General features: G+C 43.6%; 2 long non-coding RNA genes across 3 annotated transcripts in view; one reads left to right on the top strand and one right to left on the bottom strand.

Moving 5' to 3' along the window:
* The window catches only part of LOC137542007 (uncharacterized), a 256,415-nt gene that overhangs the window by 9,917 nt on the left and 228,390 nt on the right, over positions 1–18,108 (bottom strand). The gene's annotated exons all lie outside the window — the stretch shown is intronic.
* The window catches only part of LOC137542006 (uncharacterized), a 213,966-nt gene continuing 201,953 nt past the window's right edge, over positions 6,096–18,108 (top strand). For both annotated transcript variants that reach the window (XR_011025324.1, XR_011025323.1), the window contains exon 1: positions 6,096–6,285. This is a non-coding gene — a long non-coding RNA (uncharacterized lncRNA). The remainder of the gene's footprint in view (positions 6,286–18,108) is intronic.

Here is an 18,108-nt window from a genome sequence, read left to right as displayed (position 1 = left end):
ATTCAGTAAGGAAATCTTTGGGCAAGACTCCCTAACACTGCTACTGCCTACTGAGTGCGCTCTAGTAGCTGCCTCGCAAGTGCTTTAAGTCCAACAGGAGAAAAGCGCTATACAAAAAAAAAGGAATTAAATTACAATTGCAAAGCAGTGCGCTGCAATGATCCTATAACAACGATGTTCACAGTGCAGCAGGTATGGTATATTGGCATGCGGCATCATAATGCACTGCATGCAGTCCGTTACTGCAAAACATGCATTAACAGTGAAGCATACTTTTCAGCGACTGTATGTGATGCCACACCCGGGAAACGTGAAGTGCTGCTTTCCCATTCCATTACGTTGTGTTCCTGCTGTTACAGGGAAGGTAATGCCCACTGTGATCCTAGCCTTAGGCTATGGAGATGGGTGGGATAAAATAATGGAAAATTTTGAACACAAAGACCACGCGTTTCAGGGGTCCTACCCGCTTCCTCAGTTTACATTTGCAGTGGGCAGTTGCATTGCATCGCCTATAAAAACAACAACCCTGCGCAACAGAAAAGTCAAATCACAGGTTATGCATGCATTGCGACGCATGCGGTGAAGCATACAGTCAATGTTAAAGTGTACCTGAGACAAGGGTGCGGGGAAATTCATACATACCTAGGGCTTCCTCCAGCCCCCTTCAGACCTTTGGCTCCCTTGCTATCCTTCTGGGCCACCTAATTTCCTCTTAAATGTCTCCAGTTGGCGCATGCACAGTTCAGCTGTGCGTTCGCTGCCATTGCACTCCCATCACCAGGAGCATTCGGCGCAGGTGCAGTACTCTCCCGGAGACGGAGCGTCAATATAACATGAACACATACTTTAGGTAGTCCCACATATTACATACATGAGGCAAGATTGTACAATCAAAAGTGTATTGTTGAACGACACCTTTACGCAACCAGCAATCTTCCGAAACACCAATAGGATGCCTTGCATATCATAATTTCCACAGAAAAGAGCTAGACTTTCAGGGTCTCTATCAAGCAATGAGCACGCATGCTTACATTTATTAATATGAGTGGCATATTGGCTACAATTGCAGTAATAAAGGTTCTACAAACTCTGCAAAAGAGCTGCATTGTGGCATACAGCAGGGAAATGAGCAGGCGCAGGCTATCCACCCCGGGCTCTGGGGAATTAGGCATCCACTAATCATTCTAGCTTGCAGACCTGAGTCTTTTGTTTGTTTTAATAAGCAAGCCTCTAGTTTTTGAGTCGGCGTTTCGCAACAATAGTGACAAGTTTTGAGAAATCACTTTAGAGAAATAAATGGCGCCCCCAAGTGGCCAAAGCTGCACAGTTGGAAATAAAGCAGAGATTTCCTTGATACGGAAACCTCAAACATTCCATATTCGGTATTTATTTGTGACAGGCAAAAAAAAAAAAAAAAAGTTCCAGAAATAGGATTGTATATAAAGAATATATATAAAGTCCGTGGTCCGAAGAACTGAGAAGACCGCTAAGCAACAAATGTGAGCAGCGAATACAGCAAGAAGGCAAATGCTGAAGTGTCCTGTGTTTTTTCTAAATCATCACACGCTAAAGCGATATATATATGTATATTTACACGCCTGAGCCGAGTAGCGTGTATACTGACACAGCCAGCACACACCATAGCCACACTAGTGTTGTGACTATACTCACACAACCAGCACACACTATAACTACACTCGTCCAGCGCTAGTGGTGTGGTTGTATACTCGCACACTATAGCATACAGCCAGAACACACCATAGCCACGACTCCTGCAGCACAGTAATGTGTATGCTCTCACACAGCCAGCATACAATATAGCTACACTCCGGCAGCACTACTGGAGTGGTTGTATACTCACATACTATAGCCACACTCCTGCAGCACTAGTGTTGTGACTGTATTCACACAGCCAGCACAGACCATAGCCACACTCCTGCAGCACAGCAGTGTGTATACTCACACAGTCAGCATACACTATAGCCACACTCCCACAGCACAGTCCTGTGTACACTCACACAGTCAGCACATACCATAGCCACACTCCTACAGCACTAGTGGTGTGACGGTCAGAGGCATAGGCTGGAGAGGCTCCAGCCTCAGGGAGCAGAGTAGGAGGGGGCACACAACTCACTCAGCTATCATTTCCCTATTGTGTTTGAAGCAGAGAGAAATAAGAAAAAGGGATACATTTTAGATGTTGGGGGAGTTAGGAGCTCTGGGGCATCTGTTTGTCTAATAGCAATCAGTGTGTGAGGGCTGGGGTGGGATGGATGGAGGGGCGCACTTTGGTGTCTCAGCCTTGGGTGCTGGTGGACCTTGTCCCGGCTCTGGTGTGACTATACTCACATAGCCACACTCCTACAGCACTAGTGGTGTGACTATACTCACATAGCCAGCATACACTATAGCCACACTCCAACTGCACAGTCGTGTGTACACTCACACAGTCAGCACACACCATAGCCACACTCCTACAGCACTAGTGTGACTATACTCACATAGCCAGCACAGACCATAGCCTCACTCCTACAGCACAGTAGTGTGTATACTCACACAGCCAGCACACACCATAGCCACACTCCTACAGCACTAGTGGTGTGACTATACTCACATAGCCAGCATACACTATAGCCACACTCCTACAGCACAGTCCTGTGTACACTCACATAGCCAGCATACACTATAGCCACACTCCTACAGCACAGTCGTATGTACACTCACACAGTCAGCACACACCATAGCCACACTCCTACAGCACTAGTGGTGTGACTATACTCACATAGCCAGCACACACCATAGCCACACTCCTACAGCACTAGTGGTGTGACTATACTCACATAGCCAGCACACACCATAGCCACACTCCTACAGCACAGTAGTGTGTATACTCTCACAGCCAGCACACACCATAGCCACACTCCTACAGCACTAGTGGTGTGACTATACTCACATAGCCAGCACAGACCATAGCCACACTCCTACAGCACAGTAGTGTGTATACTCACACAGTCAGCACACACCATAGCCACACTCCTACAGCACTAGTGGTGTGACTATACTCACATAGCCAGCACACACCATAGCCACACTCCTACAGTACTAGTGGTGTGACTATACTCACATAGCCAGCACACACCATAGCCACACTCCTACAGCACAGTAGTGTGTATACTCTCACAGCCAGCACACACCATAGCCACACTCCTACAGCACTAGTGGTGTGACTATACGCACATAGCCAGCATACACTATAGCCACACTCCTACAGCACAGTAGTGACTATACTCACACAGCCAGCACACACCATAGCCACACTTCTGCAGCACTATTGGTGTGACTATACTACACAGCCAGCACACACTATAGCCACACTCCTGCAGCACTATTGGTGTGACTATACTCACACAGCCAGCACACACTATAGCCACACTCCTGCAGCACTATCGGTGTGACTATACTCACACAGCCAGCACACACCATAGCCACACTTCTGCAGCACAATTGGGGTGACTATACTCACACAGCCAGCACACACCATAGCCACTCTCCTGCTGCAATAGTGTTGATATTGTATACTCATACAGCCAATACAGACAACAGTATATAGCCACACTCCTGCAGCACTAGTATGATGTAATGTGTATACTCAAAGAGCCAGCACATACTACAGCCACACTCCTACAGCACAGTTGTGTGTATACTCATACAGCCAGCACATACTACAGCCACACTCCTACAGCACAGTTGTGTGTATACTCACACAGCCAACACACACTATATTGACACATTATTGTAGCAATAGTGATGTGACTATACTCACACAGCCCACCCACAATATAGCTACATGGCGTGACTGTATAATTCAGCACACACTATCTCTGCACTAGCTTCCTACAAATTACTATGGTTACTCTCAAGCCAAACACACACTATTCTCACACTCAATCAGGGTATATAATGTGCCTACTTATAAATCCAATTGCCAGTATGTGTACTTATACTTATAAATCCAGGTAGGGTGTGTGCGCTCATAAATGCAGCTGTACTCATTATGCTCACAATTCTTTAGCACAAGTAGTGTGGGTACTCTCAAACCCAGCATACCCTATATACATACCCCTTCAGCACAGCTCTCAAACCCAAAACAGACTATACTCACACAGCAGCAGCAGCAGCAGCAGCACAAGTAGTGTGTACTCCCAAACCCAACACAGGTTATGCTCACACTTCATCAGTTAGTAGTGTGTATACTTACAAACCTGCTGTGCTCACACTACATCAGCACTAGCAGGTTGTAGTCAGTAACCCAACCCCATAACATGCTTACACTCCATTAGCACTAGCAGGTTGTACTCGGTAACACAATCACATAACATGCTCACACTCCATCATCAGCACCAGTACTGTGTGCACTAACTGCTCTGATCACAGGACACAGACTATTCAATAAAACAGTGTAAAGAGAAGAAACACGATGTAGATTGCACGAAGGAGCAGGAATCTAAAAATTACCTCTGTTCTGGCTTCAGTGTAGTGTAACCGTCATATAGCACTACCCCATTTGCAGTTTCCGCAACAAAAGTAACCAGTGTGATAAACTAGAGCAGCAACTATGTAGCAAAATGTCAAAGAAACAATGTAGCATTCTCACCCTTCATGGGAAACCTCTATCTATCTATCTATCTATCTATCTATCTATCTATCTATCTATCTATCTATCTATCTATCTATCTATCTATCCTTATATCCCTCCATCCATCTATCCCAAAGCTGCCTCTGTTTCGGAAGGAGGCGATAAGTGTTTCTTCTATCCATGAATGGTGCCGATAAAAACTCCCAATCAATTCTTATTTGAATGAAAGTCCGGCCGGGGGTAGGAACTTTAACCCTTTCAGCTGGCAGACAATTGAAAATCTGTTTGGTTCAGCAGTTTTAGCTCCAAAGTGTTTCTGCTTTCCATTTATCTCGGGGAAGGGGGGGGGGGATAATTGGCCAGAGACAGAGGGTGAGTTCTCCCAAATATTTAGGGGAAGGGGTGGGGGATGGGACGGCATTATTGGGGGTGGGGGGGTCCAGCGTGCACATCCACCAGCCTCTGGCAGCTCATGTACCCAGCGCTGCATCAAGAATAGAGAGGATCGTGCTGTCCCCATACAATCATTCTGCACATAGAACCCCGCCATCCTTCATCTCTAATGGAGCGGAGACAGCAGTGTTGATGGAAGAAAATTAATTTTTAAAGGGCCGTTTTAAATAAGCGTGCACGTGTGTGCCTAAGCATAAGCCTTCCATACAGATATGCAAAGTCCTGTAGATAAAACCCTGATGTCTGTATGGGTAATGGATATTACCTCTCATCTCTGCGAAATATTTATATTCTAATACATGGTGGCCGCGGTGGAATGGCTTATTGATTATTAAATACCGTTTATAAAGAGCATGCCATTACTGTAATATAGTCTTAAAAGGTTATTTTAAACGCATTTTTCCCCGCAGTTACAGAATGCAAAGAAGGGAGCGGAGCTTCAGCTAATTAATAAAATGGGAGAGGAGGCTTCCAAGATTATTTGCCCCCTTAAAGGACAACTGAAGTGAGAAGAATATGGAGGCTGCCATATTTATTTCCTTCTAAACAATGCCAGTTACCTGGCTATCCTGCTGATCTATTTGGCTGAAGTACTGTCTGAATCACACCTGAAACAAGCATGCTAATCTTGTCAGATCTGACAATATCAGAAACATCTGATCTGCTGCATGCTTGTTTAGGGGCTATGGCTAAAAGTATTAAAGGCAGAGGATCAGCAGGGTGCCAAGGAACTGGTATTGCTTAAAATGAAATAAACATGGCAGCCTTTATATCCTGCTTCAGTTGTCCTTTAAGTACTTCCATAAATTACCCTGAGAGCTGTTTGCACCACTGCAAAGAGGAGAATACGAACTAAACAGATGTACTCTGAAAGCTGCAGCAATTCCCATGCAGAAAGTGGATGTGAGTGGGAGTGAGGTGATCTCTGCTAGTTAATCATCAATTCACCTACCAACAGCTACAGAAAGGAAACTGTCGATGTTTGCTAGTTCACAGTAATGGCACCAGCAACCCACGATCTGTAAAATGACAGGCACTTATCACACCTTCACTTTCTTTTCTGTTCTGCAGAACTTATTGGGGAAATATGTCCCTCCTCAGTGTAGTGCACTGCAGAGCATCTGAGCAGGAAGGCCGGAGGACTGTCATATAATTCGCTCATTCATACCCGATCTGAAGATATAGTCACATAACTGGTAGGTTATTTTAATTACTAGCTGTGCTTGGAGAGGTCATGCTTTTGCATTAGGGATTAGAGAGAAATCAGTCCTCGCTATTTGTGATTTCAGTGGGGTTCAGTGGTGCTTCTTTAACCCGTTCTATACATCTGTCTGGTTTACATAGGAACTCAAAATGCTTGGTGGTTTGTATGTTTATCATAAATAAACGCAAACTTTGCGTTTCTCGGACGTCTCCTGTAATATTTATCATAAACACCAAGTTACCGTTTCTCTAACGTTCCCTTTATGCAATGTTTATCATATACACAAATTTAGCGTTTCTCTAATGTTTATTCTATATATTTTTTTCATAAACACAAAGTTAGCGTTTCTCAAACGTTCTCGGTACTTTATAAATCACAGCTTTTGAGATATGGACATAAACAGCTGGTATGACGTATAGGAACGTAGAACTGCCATTTCTCCAGTTAGTTTTTGTGATTTTTGCCTGTTAGTTTTTCTCACCTAGCATAGACGTTTAGTTGATATCATTTAACTGTTTAGAGAGCTGAGTTCATTATAGCGAATGAATTATTCTTTCTGACTATATATGTCTTTGTTAGTGTAAACAGTGATTTGTCTACTGCTTGTACAGAAGGGGTTAACAGTATTGAGGCGTTACAATTAATTATTACCATACTCTGATGAGAGCTGCGAAATGAACGGGTCAATACGAAGAACAGGAACGTCTGTTAATTCCTATTGAAACGGGAACGTGAATATAGACGTTCTATGTGAGGTTTGCAGTATTTCAAGTATGATGTAATAATAATCAGGGGAATTGTACCATCCTCTCTAGTGTATGTACAGCAGCGCTTCGGGAAACTTGGACGGTAATATCGCCTGAGATTGCAGATGTGCTTATATAATACCATACTGAAAAAAATGCCTTGTACAGGTCTTCTGTTCAATACTGTAGTTATAATAAACAATAATTCAGTGAAAGTGAATAGTAAATAAGGAAAAATATTTTAATGTGTAAAATGTATCTGTATAAATAGCGATTTATACAGTCTTGTCGGCATTTGTAAATGACTAGTTATTATATATTTTCTTATATATGAAAGACAATCTATGGGCGAGGGAGTTGGCTGTGCAGTCTAATCAAGCATCGATATACTTTTAGATGGGGTGATACTGGGAACTAGGAGATTTCACAGCAGCTGTAGTCATTCTACATAGAGATGCCCAAGTTCTCTAATACCAGTTACAGACAGTCACAGTCAGCCTGCATAGAGATATTTTCTTATGCCAGTTATAATCACAATCAGTCTGTACACAGATAGCCAAGCTGAATTATATCAGGTACAATCATAGTGTGCCCACTAATGATACAATCTTGATTGTACAATATCTATGTGAAAAAGTGTTGTAGGGCTCAGACATGAAGTTCTAACAATGAGATGCTGGGGATCAATGTACCTATGAATGGTTAGGCAAACCCTGTCATTTCCTGCTAGTCACTGATCACTGTTGTGAGTCAGTCAAATAAACGTTTTTATCAGTATTTATTAAAAGTTAAGTTTTATGCAAATAGTCTCCTCCAGTAAGGTTAACAATTGTTGTTTAGGAATCAGAATTTGTGTAATATTATGCCAGTTGTAATCACATTCAGATAGCCAAGCTCTATTATGTCAGTTACAATCATAGTGTGCCCACTAACGATACAATCTTGATTGTACAATCTTATCAATTATATGCAATGGAAGCGACTACCGAAAGTATATATGCAAAGTATATTCGCTCAGTTCACCTGTCTACTACATACAGTGGTTTGCAAAAGTATTCGGCCCCCTTGAAGTTTTCCACATTTTGTCACATTACTGCCACAAACATGAATCAATTTTATTGGAATTCCATGTGAAAGACCAAGACAAAGTGGTGTACACATGAGAAGTGGAACGAAAATCATACATGATTCCAAACATTTAAAAAAAAAAAAAAATAACTGCAAAGTAAGCTGTGCGTAATTATTCAGCTCCCTGAGTCAATACTTTGTAGAACCACCTCTTGCTGCAATTGTCTATGTCTCTACCAGCTTTGCACATCTAGAGACTGAAATCCTTACCCATGCTTATTTGCAAAACAGCTCCAGCTCAGTCAGATTAGATGGACAACGTTTGTGAAAAGCAGTTTTCAGATCTTGCCACAGATTCTCGATTGGATTTAGATCTGGACTTTGACTGGGCCATTCTAACACATGGACAGGTTTTGTTTTAAACCATTCCATTGTTGCCCTGGCTTTATGTTTAGGGTCGTTGTCCTGCTGGAGGGTGAACCTCCGCCCCAGTCTCAAGTCTTTTGCAGACTCCAAGAGATTTCTTCCAAGATTGCCCTGTATTTGGCTCCATCCATCTTCCTATCAACTCTGACCAGCTTCCCTGTCCCTGCTGAAGAGAAACACCCCAGAGCATGATGCTGCCACCACCATATTTGACACTGGGGATGGTGTGTTCAGAGTGATGTGCTGTGTTAGTTTTCCGCCACACATAGCGTTTTGCATTTTGGCCAAAAAGTTCAATTTTGGTCTCATCTGACCAGAGCACCTTCTTCCACATGTTTGCTGTGTCCCCCACATGGCTTGTGGCAAACTGCAAACGGGACTTCTTATGCTTTTCTGTTAACAATGGCTTTCTTCTTGCCACTCTTCCATAAAGGCCAACTTTGTACAGTGCACGACTAAAAGTTATCCTATGGACAGATTCCCCCACTTGAGCTGTAGATCTCTGCAGCTTGTCCAGAGTCACCATGGGCCTCTTGACTGCATTTCTGATCAGCGCTCTCTGTGTTCGGCCAGTGAGTTTAGGTGGACGGCCTTGTCTTGGTAGGTTTACAGTTGTGCCATACTCCTTCCATTTCTGAATGATCGCTTGAACAGTGCTCCGTGGGATGTTCAAGGCTTTATCTCTGACCTGTCTGGTGTGTTCTTTGGACTTCATGGTGTTGTTGCTCCTAATATTCTCTATGGCCTAGTGCACACCGGAGCGTTTCCGCTGCAGTTTGCGATCTGCTTGCGGGTGCGAATCCGCTAGGGTAATGTATTTCAATGGGCTGGTGCACACCAGAGCGGGAGGCGTTTTGCAGAAACGCATACTCCCGGGCTGCTGCAGATTTTAGATTGCGGATGCGTTTCTGCCTTAATGTTAAGTATAGGAAAACCGCAAACCGCTCTGAAAAACGGCACTTCAGAGCGGTTTGCCAGGCGTTTTTTGTTACAGTAGCTGTTCAGTAACAGCTTTACTGTAACAATACATGAAATCTACTATACCAAAACCGCTACACAAAACCGCAAAACGCTAGCTGAAACGCTGCAGAAAAATAAGAAAAAGCGTTTCAAAATCTGCTAGCATTTTGCGGATCTGCTAGCGGTTTTTGGTGTGCACTAGGCCTTAGACAACCTCTGAGGTGGTCACAGAGCAGCTGTATTTGTACTGACATTAGATTACACACAGGTGCACTCTAGTATTTAGTCATTAGCACTCATCAGGCAATGTCTATGGGCAACTGACTGCACTCAGACCAAAGGGGGCTGAATAATTACGCACACCCCACTTTGCAGTTATTTATTTGTAAAAAAATGTTTGGAATCATGTATGATTTTCGTTCCACTTCTCACGTGTACACCACTTTGTATTGGTCTTTCACATGGAATTCCAATAAAATTGATTCATGTTTATGGCAGTAGTATGACAAAATGTGGAAAACTTCAAGGGGGCCGAATACTTTTGCAAACCATATAGATATAGTAAGATCGTACAATCAAGATTGTATCATTAACCTCCTTAGCGGTAACCCCGTGCTGGACACGGGGTAAGCCGCCGGAGGGTGCCGCTCAGGCCCTGCTGGGCCGATTTTCATAATTTTTTTTTTTTGCTGGACGCAGCTAGCACTTTGCTAGCTGCGCCAGCACTCTGATCGCCGCCGGCCCCCGCCCGATCGCCGCTATCTGATGCGGCGCGTGGCCCCCCCCAGACCCCGTGCGCTGCCTGGCCAATCAGTGCCAGGCAGCGCCGAGGGGTGGTTCGGGACTCCCAATGACGTCCCGACGTCGCTGACGTCGGTGACGTCATCCCGCCCCGTCACCATGGCGACGGGGGAAGCCCTCCAGGAAATCCCGTTCTTTGAACGGGATTTCCTGATCGCCTATCGCCGGAGGCGATCGGCAGGGCTGGGGGGATGCCGCTGAGCAGCGGCTATCATGTAGCGAGCCCTGGGCTCGCTACATGATTTAAAAAAAAAAAAAAAAAACTGCTGCGCTGCCCCCTGGCGGAATTTTTCATACCGCCAGGGGGGTTAATGGGCAAGTTTAAAGTGGCCATTAGTGGTACAAAAATTTCAATGATGAAATTTTCAATAAGATCATTCAGATTGAAAAGATCGTATTTAATCTATCGTCATCCCCATCAACTTGTGATCCTCTCTCCACCAGTTATGATCATATGTACGGAAAAAATCAATCATGTGGAACGATCATCGATTTAAGGGAAGATCGATAATGAGATTGTTCAGGATTGATTGGGCCTATCAACTTTTTTTCATGCAATGCAAGCTGAATATTCTGATTTAAAATATGATTGTTCACTAAAAATTGTACCGTTAATGGGCAACTTTAAGCTCTCTACAGATGCTGGATATTCATTGCATGAGATGATCATTCATACAGATGCAATCCAATTGGGCAAATATCTGTCCAGTGACATAATTTAGTGACCTGATCACTGAAGCCCCGACTCAAGAGACCACTATTGTTTAGCACCTACTGCTTACTCATCTCTTGCTCACCACCCCATTCCCCTCTCCACAGGACAGGCTGCTCCAATCAGATTTGATCAGAGGGTGATCTGTCTTTTGGTTGATCTGCCGATCCTCACTAGATGTATAGACACCTTAAGGCCTGGAACCCACTGCAAAATGCTATCGCTAATCGCAAGCGCTAGCATTTTGTATGAGCAGTTTGTCAGCAGTTTCATGAGCGTTTTAGGAAGTGATTTTACAAAGTGTATCAATTTGCCAGCGATTGTGTAGCGATTAGCGATTAGCATTTTAAAGTCTGATTGGTCCTTTCAATTAATTTTAATTTTGTTACAGTATTTGGTAAGGTTAAAACGCTAGCAAAATCGCTCCATGCAGGTTTTAATGAGCGATTAAAGGAATACTATCGAAGTTGACCAAATTTTAACAGCAGTATGAATCAATATACCATTAAAAGTTAGAGTGAACACAGCATATGATTTTGCTGCGCTGTGTGTCTTTTTTTTTTATCTACCTTTCTGACGGCGTCCCCTGTGCAAACTGACGGCGTCGGATTTTGGAGCAGGTCATTATGCTAGAGGTGATTCTTCTAGCTGTGTACAATGTGGAATGACCCATTGTGATGTTCCCCCACAGCAGATTGAGTGGTGCAGCGCGCGACCCGCATCTACAAGTTAGGAGCGAGAGGAGAGACAACCGCTCTCGTTCCTAGTCTTTTCAGCCACTCTGATTGGTCTGCCGGGCTGCCCTGCTTCCGAGGCAGACTTCCGTGTTCAGCGCTGCCGCCGCGTCATTGATTGTTGCTATGCGACGGCAAGCTAATAAGGCGGAGGAGCGAGCGTCATTGCTCCGAAGTTACAGGAGCCGAAGAGGAGGACTTATAAGTCCTCTTCGGCTCCTGTAACTTCGGAGCAATGACGCTCGCTCCTCCGCCTTAGTAGCTTGCCGTCGCGTAGCAACAGTGGAAGTTGCCCCATCCATTAACATTAGCTGAGCGTTTTTGCAAAACGCTCCAGAAATGCTCCCAAAACCGCTCTTGTGGGTTCCAGCCCTAACAGTCTGTCAGGAGAGCTCACAATCTGTCAATCTATGTCATATCTGTTATGTAGATATTGTAGACTAGGCCAATTTTGGGGGGAACCTATTAACTTATCTGTGTTTGTAGGCTGTGGGGGATAAGTGGAGAGCATACATTCTTCATATAGATCATACTCGATGTGTAGACACGCTCACTGCAGTAGGCAGTGCTGGAAATGAGAAGTTGTGCGAAAGGAGTGTTGTGGTCATATTACTTGCCAGGTTACCTCAGTATGGCTGATTGTTTTGAACCTGTGGACCTGATTTACTGAAACTGCGTACTTACCGCCCCACGCGTCCTGCGACGTCCCCTTGATGCCAGTCGTCAGCGACGCCTCTTCCTGTCGGTGGGTGTGCACAATGTCACATGATGCTACACGCCGGGAGCGAACAAGACTTCAAGCAATCGCGGCACTTTGCATAAATAAGAATCACCCAGAGCCCAATATAGTGTAGTATGTATTGGAAACCGTGGATAAATGTAAGTGTGAGATGAATATACTCACAAACATGGGTTACCTCTTAGGCAACCACTGAAGATGCAGGTGAGGAGATTAAACCTGTTCTCACTCAGGATTAAAATGTCGATTTCTGTAGATCAGATAAGTAGGGGTAGGTCACCCCTCCACCAGGGGTGGACACAGTATTATCGTAAGAGAACAGAGGCGCCAGCAGGATAAAGGGTAATAAAAGTTTTAAATTTACTGGGAGGCAGTGGTGGACTTACCTCCGGAAAGCAGACTCAAAATACTCAGCAAGGCTTGGTGTACAGAACGCCAGAGTAGAATGAAAACGTTTAAAAGGTCTAAAAGAGGGGGATGTTTAGGTGGACTTACCTCCCTAGAAAATATAGAACTCAATTGAGTCACAATATATCAATACAAACATTTTATTCAACTCTACTTGAATAAAATTTTTGTATTGATATATTGTGAATCAATTGAGTTCTATACTTTCGAGGGAGGTAAGTCCACCTGAACATCCCCCTCTTTTAGACCTTTTAAACGTTTTTATTCTACTCTGGCGCCTCTGTACACCAAGCCTTGCTGAAATCTTGATTCCACCCTCGGTGGATGGGTGCTACCCCGTTTCCTGTCTACAGAGAGCGACATCTTAAAAACCTGAGTGGGGTCAGGTTCTAATGCTCCCCACCTGCACTTCAAGTGGTTGTCTATGGGTAACCCATGTTTGTGAGTATATCTAAATATTTTGCTTTAAACCACAACCAACTTAACAATTCTACACCATATTGGGCTCTCGATTGCTCGTCAGTAGCACGAATAGCGCCCCTATATCGACAGAGGCGCTAATCGTGCTACTGACGAGCTACTGTTTGTCCCCTATCTTATTGCCTGATGAAGCGGGCTGTGCCTGCGAAACGCGGTGCATCTTTTGGGGTACCAATAATAAATGTATTTGTTTAATTCAGACAGTATTTTGAGTCTGCTTTCCGAAGATAAGTCCACCACTGCCTCCCAGCAAATTTTAAAACTTTTATTACCTTTTATCCTGCTGGCGCCTCTGTTCTCTTACGGTGGCACTTTGCATGGGAGTTGTCGGGGATCTTAGTGATCTGATCTGCCATGACGGTTGCTCTTGCGTCACTAAGTGACGTTACGTGGTTGTGCGCCTGTACCCACGTCACGATATCACGGAAACGACCGCTTGGTGCTCAGAAATCATCGGTCGGCGGGAAAATCGTGACATGGGTACTTAGCTTAACATATGTCCATAGGCCTCCAGGCTTCTCAAGCCATCTCCAGTAATAAAAGTTAATAAAAGGTAATAAAAGTTCAGCCAACCTCGAGGACTATTTTATACTACGCATTTCAAGATATTATTGTGTTCATCACAATTTAATATAAAATATGCCCACTAGATATGCTTGGATATATCTAAAGACATCTTATTAGACTAGTAAACCAGAGCCATAAATGCTTTAGTGTGTGTAGTATGCATAGTATGTAGGTTTCTGTAAGGGTACAAATATTGGTCCTTCTATTAGGCTGCATCTTACATCCCCTCCAAAAGCTTCACTGCCTGAACATGCAAAAACCAGATTCACTAAAGTGAAGATCCTCTACTGAAATGAGAAGGTAATCAGTTTGTATTGCAAATTCCTACTTACACCAAGACAAACAGGGTGTATTTTAGCCTAACTTGTTCACAATAAGGAAAAAAAATATGGAATGAATAGAAACTGATTCTCCCTGACAGCTAGATTTTTGACACACAAAGAAAATGAAACTCTGAAAACGATGTTCTGTGCATGGTGGTGACATCATCCGCATGATAGCAGCTGCAATGCAGGGAGAAAAAAAAGCAGGCAGCAGATATTAGCTAAAGTACAGAAGTAACAGTGGAAACATACCGTAGTAGCGGTAGCAGGGGCATAACAAAGCCCTCCGGGACCACTAGCAAAATTATCCTGGGGCCCCAACAAACACCTTGCAGAGAAGTGCAAGAAGGGGAATAATATTTACCTGGTCTGGCACTATGTGTCTGCTCTTCCTATGGACAGCCACTCACTCTAGGCTGCCATCCTCTGGCTCATGGTCACATGCCATGCAACAGAGCGAGTGGTTGCTGGGAGGAAGAAGAAACCCATAGCGCTGGAACAGGTAAATATTACACTGCTTCCTGCGCTACTCTGCAAGGTGGAAAGGATGAGGAGCAGGCCCTCAGTCTTCCATGGGTGCTACTTTTGCACCAGTGATGGAACGAAGGCATTTTAAGTTTCAAAAACAAGCTTGAATAAAGTTGGCTGAGGCAGGAGACCATGACCCTCTCAGACGATTATGAAGCGTGTGTACGGCAGCTTCTGACCCCAACCTGTGAGTGGTCGAGTCAGCGGATTAAGTTACCCGACGGCGGCCAACTTTTTTGTATTTGCTGCCGTTTGATGTCACACGTGCACCACTCTGTTGTCCCTCCAACCCCTGCATAGCAACAGCACGAGGGGATGCAAAGGTTGCGACCGCATCAGGCCCTTGGACACTAGGGGCCCTCCTCTATCCATCCTTTTAGCTTTTCATCGGTGCTATGCTGGTAATAGTGGAATAGTGGTCATTAACAAATGGTTTTCCTCCTCTGATTTCACCTCTTACACTGAAAATTTGGTTGGAAGGTTTTGAGGCTCCATACCAATAAAGTGCTTGGGAGCCCCATCTAAAACTCGCACTGGGGCCCCTGGATCCTTAGCTACGTCTGTACTGGCCCACCCAGAGATGTCGCTCACGGCGACATATATTACAGGTGTGTACACACCTTTATTGGAGATGCAAATAGTGCAAATAACGCTTGAAATCTGCATAGTATGTAGCCATTAAAGCACCCTGGCAGCTGAGAAGGCCAGGATCTGGTTCGTGGACCCCAAAATTGCCCCTTTATTTTAAACTTGGCAACAGCAGATCTCATATCACTATCCAGGCAGGTTCATTTTAAAAGTGGATTTGTTAGCATCTTGTTCATATAGTAGCCAACTAAGGTGTCTGGAGCACATGAGAATACCAGTCATTCCCTCATGAAATGGCTGCAGATTGGAGGATAGGAAGATGAGAGCATTGTCTATTCCTCTGCCACCAGTCCGCCTGTTCTCAGCATTGTTGTCCTGTGCATGTTGCTCTGCATGGACCCCAGTGTCACAAAACCCCCACACATAGCTATGTAGCAGGCGGCTATTTCTGGCCCTGTGCAGAGCAGGGGGTGCACATATGCTGCTAACTGGCACTGTGAAGATGCACATCTGAAATCTGGATCAGTATACAGAGTTCAATGGAATTCATGTAATCACATCCTCCTTTCCCTAATCAGGAAATGTATATTTTCAGTTAGGGAACTGAAAAGATTTGAGAAATCTTGTCTGAGATAACAGCATGTTGGGTACCAGGCTGCTGGTCTCATACTTATAGGATGCATGTTAGGCTGAAAGGGGTACGATACCTCTCATGCAGAGCATAACTAAGAACTACTGAGTTCTCTGAACTGAAGGCATAATTAATTAAAAAAAAACATTTTTGCCATGTAATTGCATATAAAGTGCCAACAAGATGGTATCTGGTGCCTGCCAGGCTGGCTAAATTAGCAGGCTCAGCAGACTAGATGTTTTAGAGGATGTGTCAATGCCTACGACTGACCAGACTGTGGAGCAGGACCTTTGGTGAATTACAGTCTCTTTTTCACATTACCATACGGAAAGACCCATAGATAACACTTTTCCATGGCAGAATAGAAGGCCTGGCAGAGAACCAAAACAAATTTGCATCCTACCTATTCCTACCAAAATGCAACATTGTCTGCTTCTTGAAGTAACAGCCATGCTTACCACAGCATTTCCTGCTGATACTTCTTCTCCCAAAGGTGATTTCTGCTGTCTGTTTCGGCTGCATGGCAGCTGCCATCATGCTCGAGATGTCAGCCCTCTGCACACAACAGGGATAATTCACAGCATTTTCTGCCTGAAGTGTTGTGTCATCTCAGCATGTCAGCAGAAACAGAAGTTGTTTCTTATCAGTTATTCCTTTGTAAAAGGGCCAGTGAAATCTGACTTGACAATTTAGTGTTAATATATAGGAAATAAAAATAGATGCTGAAAGAGGAGCTGCCAGCCATACTATCTCAGGGAAAAAAAAACAAATATATAAGTAGATAAATACTTGCTCTACTTACATAACATATGTATTCCACTGTCCACGTTATGATTCCTGTGAATTTTATAAAGGAAAAGTAGAGAATCCTATTCTAGACAGTTTCCATAGTTACTGTGGCTATTTTGAAGCCAGTTGTGATGTAATATCCGCCCTTAGTCTCCTCTGCCTGATTTGCCCGCCTTTCACTGTAGAAAGTGCATTGTTTCAGCCTGAGAAATTTTGGCGAATCAGAGAGGAACAGAAATGTGGGAGGGAAAAACAGGAGAGAAAGAGGCTTCAGCCAATCAGGCTGCATTAGTTAAGTCTGAGGGGAAGTAGAGAAGCAAAAAAAGACAACCCAGCATGCCCTGCAACTTCTCTTTTGTGTACCAAATTTTCTGTGTACCAAATAAAAGTCATGTAAACTGGGGAATTATCATTTATCAACAAGAAAAGTAATAGTGATTTTAACTTTTGGATTGCCTGATTAGTATCCTTTATACTTGTTTACCAGATAAAAATAAAGAATTGATTTTTGATTTTATGCCAGTTACACTTGAAATAAGTTAACCTCTACTGTTACCATTATTTATTGTATTTGGGTGCAGGTTTGCTTTAAAAAATATGAACGTGACAGCATTTTTTTATATTTTTTGCCAATTTATATTTTTTGCCTACAATGCAGATCATTTATCCAGGATATGTATATCCAAAGATATACTGTATGAGTGTTACGTTTGGTAATTAAAGAGGCACTGTAGTGACATAAAGTAAAATGCAGTGAATTACTCAGGATACCCACTTTAATGGTAATCTTCATGGTTTTAGCATCAGAAACACTTCCTATAGCTATATATTGCTGTGAATTGGAATGTAGTCCCACGCTCCAAGTGATGCTTAGCCTACGCTGTTTATTATGCACAACTCTCCTCCCAGAGCATTGTGGGAGACCGGGCATTATTTTTGCTGGCTTCAGAATTCCCAGAAACAAACATTCTGCAGAGCTACACTTGACAGGACTAGATACAGTGGGATGCGAAAGTTTGGGCAACCTTGTTAATTGTCATGATTTTTCTGTATAAATCTTTGGATGTTACGATAAAAAATGTCAGTTAAATATATCATATAGGAGATACACGCAGTGATATTTGAGAAGTGAAATTAAGTTTATTGGATTTACAGAATGCATGCAATATTTGTTTTAACAAAATTAGGCAGGTGCATAAATGTGGGCACCACAAAAAAAAAGAAATGACATCAATATATAGTAGATCCTCCTTTTGCAGAAATTACAGCCTCTAAACACTTGCTGTAGGTTCCAATGAGAGTCTGGATTCTGGTT

This window comes from Hyperolius riggenbachi, chromosome 12, assembly GCF_040937935.1.
Source record: "Hyperolius riggenbachi isolate aHypRig1 chromosome 12, aHypRig1.pri, whole genome shotgun sequence".
Taxonomy (NCBI): Eukaryota; Metazoa; Chordata; class Amphibia; order Anura; family Hyperoliidae; genus Hyperolius; species Hyperolius riggenbachi.
The sequence above is the reverse complement of the archived record's forward strand: the minus strand, read 5'-3'. Positions and strand labels throughout refer to the sequence as shown.